The 7592-nt window shown below is 47.7% G+C and overlaps 1 protein-coding gene across 1 annotated transcript in view; it reads left to right on the forward strand.

Moving 5' to 3' along the window:
• Nucleotides 1–1531: 1531 nt before the first annotated feature.
• The window catches only part of Ptafr (platelet activating factor receptor), a 27519-nt gene continuing 21458 nt past the window's right edge, over nt 1532–7592 (forward strand). The window contains exon 1 of the mRNA XM_008847964.3: nt 1532–1614. The gene's annotated coding sequence lies outside the window, so the exon portion shown is untranslated. The remainder of the gene's footprint in view (nt 1615–7592) is intronic.

Consider the following 7592-nt stretch of genomic DNA (forward strand, 5'->3'; position numbering starts at 1 on the left):
GTGTACATATGTTCCATGGTGTGTGTGTGTATGTATGTGTGTGTGTATGTATGTATGTAGGTTAGAGGACAACTTGCAGCAGTTGGTTCTCTCCTTCCATCATATGGTTGACAGAGATTGAATTTGGGTCCTTGGGCTTGGAGGCAAACACCTTTCAAAGAGCCATCTCTCTGGCCCCACCTTATTTTTTGAGATAGCCTCTCTCACTGAATCTGGAGCTCCCTGATTTGGCCAGCAAGCAGCCCCTGGGATTGCAGGTGTGTGCTGCCACCCCTGACTTTTGTACATGGGTGCTGAAGATTGAACTCATGCTTGTATGGCAAACACTTGACCGACTAAGCCATTTTCCCAGCTTACTCTTTTCTTTTTTGAGACAGGGTCTCATGCAGCCCAGGCTAGCCTGAACTCACTATGTAGTCAAGGATAACCTTGAACTCCTGATCCTCCTGCCATGTGAACTATCATACTCAAATGTCTCTTGGAATACTGGTGGGGTCTGAACAGCAGTAAGGGGCTAGCCCAGACATATAGGATGAAGTTGAGGTTGGACAATGTATAGGGAGGAATTCAAAAGCCCATCTTCCTGGCTCTACTTTGTCCCATCTCACTATAAGACTCTGGTCCTTTCTGAGCCTCAGTTTCCTTCTGTGTATAGGAGGGCGTTGGATCGGCTGAATCTGTGGGGTTTGTTACCTTAGATGGTGTCCAGCATAGGATCTGGTGCCCAGGCTGCTGCTTGGTTGGTTGAACGAATGAGTGAAAAGTGGAGAGAAGCCGAAGTGAGGTGCTCCGGCTTATTCCTGACTTACTTGTGTGCATGGAAGTCCTCACCCAGCTCCTTTCACATACAAACATACAAATCCATCTGTTCACCCTTACTTCCGTGAATTCACTTTCAGTCAAATTCAGGTTCAGGGTCTTAAGAAGTTTCCTCCAGCCCTGAGGCTTTGAGTCCTGACTCAGAGCACAGTGCTTCTTGGTCACCAGGGATGCCCTGCCCAGTCTTAATGACCACAGCTGCCCTTCCCAGCTCCTCTCTTCTCCTCCTTTTCCATCTAACAGCCTCTCCCTCTCTGACTTTCTGCCTACAGAGGTACAGGGACACAGATGTGCCCTTATATACAGGTACAGCCTCACTGTCTGTAACTGGTCTTTTTCTCTTGTCAGTCCCTGAGTCTCTGTCCCTTTAGCCCCTTGTTCCTCTCATGTGCTCCTGTTTACATCTGTCCTGCTTTCTCCGTCCATCTCTTCCTCCACTTTCTCCTTTCCTGACTCTCCCACAGTATGTTCTCCCTGTGCTCATTGGGTTACCTTGGTCTCTCTTCTCTCTCCTCTCCTCATACCCTGGTCCAGGGACCACTGCTCAAACCCACTCTGTTCCTTGCTCTTTGAGAAGTATCTGCAGTACCCAGATTCTGGCTCAGCTTGGAGGTTCCCATGGCGTCTGTTAGAGGGGCCCTGGCCTCATTGCATTTCCTCCCAGGGATGACTTGGCAGTGATATGCTCTGTTTCCTCACTTCTGCAATTTCCAGGCAACAGCACAGAGGCCAGGCTGGGGTTTGGACCTGGAGGGACACACAGAGCCTACCGCCGAGCTGCTGCCCCTGCTCCAGGTAAGGGTGGTCCCAGTTCTGGCTGGGCAAGAGGGATACACAGATGTCCTCAAGAAGCCAATTGGGGTGATGGCCCCCAGCTGCACTAAAACAGATGAGTGGGTGGGTATTTTAAGGTCCTGCTCTGTTATCTTCCTCAAACCAAGTTTCAAATTCAGAAACAATTTATTCTTTCTGTGCTGGGGGCCAAACCCAGGATTATGCACATTGGCAAGTATTCTACCACTGAACTATATCCTCACTGCTCTTTCTACTTTTAATTTAATCTATTATGTATTTATTTAGCATGTGTGTGTGTGTTTGTGCGCATGTGTGTGCACACCACAGCACACGTGTGGAGGTCAAAGGACAGTTAGTGGGAGTCGGTTCTCTCCTCCCAGCATGCATGTTCCAGGGAACGAACTCAGGTCCTCAGCCTTCGCAACAAGCATCTTTATTTGCCAAGTCATCTCACCGGCCCCTACTTTCTATTTTGTGTCAGAGTCTTAGTAAGTTGCCCAGGCTGACCTTGAAATTCTGCAGACCAGGCATGCCTTAGACTTTCCAGTCTCCTCTGGCAACCTCCTGAGTAGTCACCAGGCCTGGCTTAAAAAGAATTTCTTGTGACCAAACATTCTGTTCTCAGGGAACTCAGCATCTCTTTTCTGAGGCTAAGGCGGTGTCACGGACAGCTCACTGGGAGGTGACTCTGGTGATAAGAGGCGGTTACTTAGATCTCCGGGAGCGGAATGCCATTTGCTTTCCTAACTGTGTGATCTTGGCTAAGTTCTATGTACTGCCTGTGCAGGTTCACAAATTGTCAGTGTCATCTCTCCAGGATTGCTGGGGGGTGGGGGAGCAGGGTCTGGAACAGGGCTGGGCACTTGGGAACTCACTCACTGCTGCATCCCCAGAAGGTAAAGAAGGGAACTGTGTTATTGATACAAAGAGCTAGGTCCAGAAACAGTTTCAACATCAAGTCTCAGGTGCTGGGGACAGAGTCCAGTGTGGCAGCAGCTGTTCCTCACTGGCAAGAGGTCTAGATGTGAGGCTGTCAAACCAGAGCTGGCCAGGTACTTGTTCACAAATGAAAAACGAAGAAGTCAGCAGGTCTCTCCCACACCTCCACAGCTCTCCTGTAAACCTGACCCCATGTCTGGCTGTGCTCCAAGTGTTCAGTGCCCTCCAGTATATTGGGGGTGAGGGATTGACTACAAAGAAGGGCCCCTTCCTCCCTTTCAGTACCAGCCAGGGAAAGAAGGAGGTGACTGGTGCAGGACTTCAGTCTTGCTTAGAAACTGGACCTTGGGCCATTGAGTAGCCTCACTTTCCTCCTTTGTGGAGTAAAATCCTGACCTTGTAATGGAAGGACGGAGTAAGAGGGTGGGTGGGAAGAGCTTTGCCAACGGTAAAACGGTATGCAAACACTAGCATTCCACAGTAGATCTTATCGTAAATGCCTTAAGGATGAGGGATCTATTTTTCTCTGTTTTCTCCTTACCCCCAGTATAGTATGTGCTCAGAACATGCACTGAGCTTGGTATAGTGGAGCACACAGGTGATCCCAGCACTTGGAGGTAGAGGCAATAGGATTGGGAGTTCAAGGCCAGCTTTACTAGCAAGTTCAAGGCCATCCTGGGCTACAGGAGACCCTGCCCTCTCCACCCCCTCCCTCAAAAAAGGTATATGAACTGAAGATGATGATGAGATAGTATGTACTTGGTTGAGGGTGGAGAGTGAGCCACACCCCCAGCTCAGCCCTCACCCTAGTCACCTTGGGTAACCCCACTGATTAGTGAAAGTTTGGGCAAGGGATTCACAGTCCTGGGTAGTGATAACTAAATGTGCACTTTCCCTCCTGATTGGTGCTGGTCTGGTGAGCTGCTGGGATTCCTTTTATTCTTTTACCAGAACCAGAGACCTCTTCTCCTCTGGCCTGTTGAAGAGGAGGTCATTTACCCCTCTTTTTCTAAACAGGGTGCTCCAGAAGGTGGAGGCTGGGGCCCAGGAGGAGCAAGAACAGGAACAGAGCCCAGGAGCACAGCTGAATAGATTCTGGGGACATGGGTTTGCTTTGTGGGTGGAGCAGGGAATAATGAGGAGGGGAGAAACTCCTGGGGGTATGTGTATGTGTTCGTGTTTGTGTTTGCGCGTGTGTGTGTGTGTGTGTGTGTGTGTGTGTGTGTGTGTGTGTATCCTCAGCCTTTTTCAGTTTACCAATTACCAAGTGGTTTTGCAAACAGTTTATCTTCCACCCCTTTTAACAACACTGCTTCGGGACAGGGTACCCCGGGTTATAGTTAAGGATCATGAGTTGGGAAGAGTCCCTTAAGTCTTCCACCCCTTTTAACAACACTGCTTCGGGACAGGCAGGGTACCCCGGGTTATAGTTAAGGATCATGAGTTGGGAAGAGTCCCTTAAGGTGGTGGGTGGCACTGCTAGGACCAGAGTCCTTCTCCCACGCCTCTGACTACCTACCTGGTGGCCTCTCCCAAAAGGTGTGGTTGGTGTGGTGCCTGGCGGATTTGTTGCTCATTAGCAAGCAGTTCTGAGGACACTAGGGAAGGAAGCTCCCAGATGCAGAGCAAATTACCTCATTCAGCTTTTAAAACTGTCACCAGCTAAAACCTTGAAAATACGGACAACCTATGTCCTGCTGGTCTGCTGCTGCTGGCTTGTAATAAAATGAAAGGCTGGGAATACATGCTCCTCGCTGCCCACCACCAAGTTATCACATGTCCCCAGCCACTGAGGCTGGGCTCCAGATGACTGGTCTAGATCATTACAATCTCATTATAATGATAAGTAGTCTGCCTACAAGCTGCCATGACACATCTGGACCATATCCAAATTAGAGAAGAAACAGGGTGACACCCAGATTCCTGGAAATCTCCTGAAAGGCTCTGATGGCTGTGTGACACTCCCCCATATCCCATCCCTGGTAAATACTCAGCCCTCAGCCTGTTAAAAGAAATGGTCCCTCCAGAGTGTGAGCTCCTCTTCTCCATTAACTATTGTTTAAAAAGCCTTGCCCGCTCCTGGGATGATCTGGTTATTTGTGAATGGTATCGAACAGGAAAAGATGGTAACCATACCCCACAGGAAGGTTTTATTTTTTGTTATTTTATTTTATTTGGGTGGTGTTTTTTGTTTTTTTTTTTTCCTGCCTTTTTTAAAATTTATTTTTTTGGTCTTTTTGAGACCAGGGTCTCCCTGTAGCCCCAACTGTCTTGGAACTTGCTATGTAGACCATACTGGCCTTATTTTATTTCTTGAGACAGGGTCTTATGTAACCCAAGCTAGCCTCTAACTCACTATGCAGCTCAGGCTGGAGCTTAAATTCCTGATCCTCCTACCTCCATCTTGCAGGTACTGGCAGTTAGCCTAGCTGTACAGTAAGTTTCAGGACAGTGAGAGATGCTGTCTCAAAATACAAGGTGAGCCTTTAATCCCAGCACTTGGGAGGCAGAGGCAGGTGGATCTCTGTGAGTTCAAGGCCAGCCTGGTCTACATAAGGAGTTCTGGGCCAGCTGGGGCTACAGGGAAATCCTGTCTCAAAAAGACAAAACCCCCCCAAAAAACAGAAAACAAAAAACAAGGTGGGTAGCATCTGAGGAACAACATCTGGGGATGGCCTCTGGTCTATACTCTCTCACACACACGCACACACATACACACACATATACACATGTATACATACACACATATGCACATATATATGTACATAAGTACAAACATATGAAAACACACATGTGCACATGTACACATGCACATATATAAACATACATACACAGGGAATTTGGGAATCCAAAGACCAGGCATCTAGGAAAGCACAAAGCCAGGTCTATGGGGCTCCAGGCCCTGTGTCTGCACCCCACTTTTCTCCCCTGGGTGGGGCTCTGGACTGGTCTTGAGGGCAATAACAGGTCTCAGATTCCCAGGCTAGGAAGAAGCCAACTTGATTCCTGGTAGAAGAGAGGCGTGCCTCAGCTGGGGAAGCTCAGAGGAGGTGCCTCTTGCCCTGCCCCTGCCCAGGCTCTTCAGGAAGCCAGATAGGGAGGTGACTCACAGGCAGGTAGAACCTAGAGTCTGGGGAAGACACCGAGTCATCCTTGGTGTCTCTGAATCTGGAAATTTCCGGGGCTGGCTGAGTCATTTCAATGTCATACACATTCCTGGGTCAAGGTAAGGTCCCCAGCAAAAAGGCAAACTGGCTAATTTTGGTTCTATCCCTGGGACTCGGTCCCTGATAAAGAGTTCTGTTCTTCAACCAATAAATTTGGCCAGCATGGTGCTATAGCACCAGGCAATCTGGTTTGGAATTTGAGCCCTTAATTTGCCTCTCAGTGGAGAAATGGTAATAAGAACACTCAAAGAAGGGAATCCTAAGAGGGTGTACCACTATAGCCAACCCAGGGCACAAATATGAAGCAACAGGGGAGCCAGAAAAGGAAGTAACTCATTTATTGAGCACCTACTACATGCCCAGCACTCCTGTCATTGTGTGTGTGTTGGGGGGGTACACAGGACTTTTTTAAAGAGCTTATTTTGAAAATTTATTTATTTTTTAATGTGTGTGTATATGTGTGTGTGTGTGTGTATGTGTGTGTGTGTGTATGCATGCATACACCTACTACAGCATGCTTGTGGAGGTCAGAGGATAAGTATGTTATTTCTTTCTACCAGGTGAGTTACATGGATAGAACTGAGGTGATCAGACTTGGTAGCAAGTGCCTTTACCTGCTGAGCCACCTCCCTGGTCCCAGACCAGGTATTTTCTATTTAATCCTTGCAGCAACTCTAGGAAATGGAAATTGTTATTTCCATTTTTCAGGGTAAACAGAATCCCATGGAAGTTAAATCTTGGGTAAGAACGGCTGGTGTCTCTTTCTGTCTGTGTCTCTCTGTGTGTGTGGATGCATACACATGCACATGTGTGTGCTGGGGATTGAACCTAGAGCCTTATGTATGCTAGACAAGCACTCTACCACTGAGCTACACCTTTAGCCCTGGCTGGTGTTATTTTGCCAACTGATCTCAGCTTCCATGAAAAGACCTCACTGGTTCCCAGGAGCTTGCAGAACTAATGAAATGTCTAGAAGTCCGATGCAGACAGCTTCAAGCTTGGGTGAACTTGATATAAGCTGATATGGTGAGAGTAACACTGTTTGGAGCAATGTCTGATCTGACTGAAGTAAGGGATTGAGTTATTTCCTGGAGACACCGTTTCTCAGAGCTGTTGCTTTGGAATACCTTGAAATGTGCCAGGCATGGGACCCACAGTCTGCTGAATCTTTGCACCTCTCCTCCCTTTCCAGGGAAGGACCTGTGACTAAAAGACATGGCAGACTTGGCAGTGGTCATGTGACTAGGAAGTGAGAAAGCCAAGATTTGAACCCAGGTTTCTAAGAGTCTGCTCTTAACCACTGTCCTAACTACTTGACATCTTTATTTCACTTGCTGCTTACAAATGAGGGACTAGTGAGATGGCTCAGCAGATAAAGGCACTTGTCACCAAACTTGATGGCCTGAGTTTGATCCCCTGTTCCACATGGTAGGAGAGAACCAACTCCCAGAAGTTACACACACACATAACATACACACACACACACACACACACACAAAATAAATAAATAAATAAATAAATAAGATTAAAAATGCCATTGGGAGGTAGAGGCAGGCAGATCTCTGTGAGATCAAGGCCAGCCTGGTCTACATAGCAAGTTCCAGGCCAGCTGGGGCTAAATTGTCTCAAACAGATCAAAAAAAGATTTTTTTAAATGTTGTATGAGGAGATGTGCATTTTGCAGATGAGGCCAAGAAGAGAAGCAGATTTACTAAAGACTGTACAGCTATGAAGGCTGATCTGCATAATTCCAAGTTAAAAATACAATTATGGGGCGTGGTGGTGCACGCCTGTAGTCCCATCACTTGGGAGGCAGAGGCAGGCGGATCTCTGTGAGTTCGAGGCCAGCCTGGTCTACATAGTGAGTTCAGC

This window comes from Nannospalax galili, unplaced genomic scaffold (assembly GCF_000622305.1).
Source record: "Nannospalax galili isolate Female #2095 unplaced genomic scaffold, S.galili_v1.0 scaffold23, whole genome shotgun sequence".
Lineage (NCBI taxonomy): Eukaryota > Metazoa > Chordata > Mammalia > Rodentia > Spalacidae > Nannospalax > Nannospalax galili.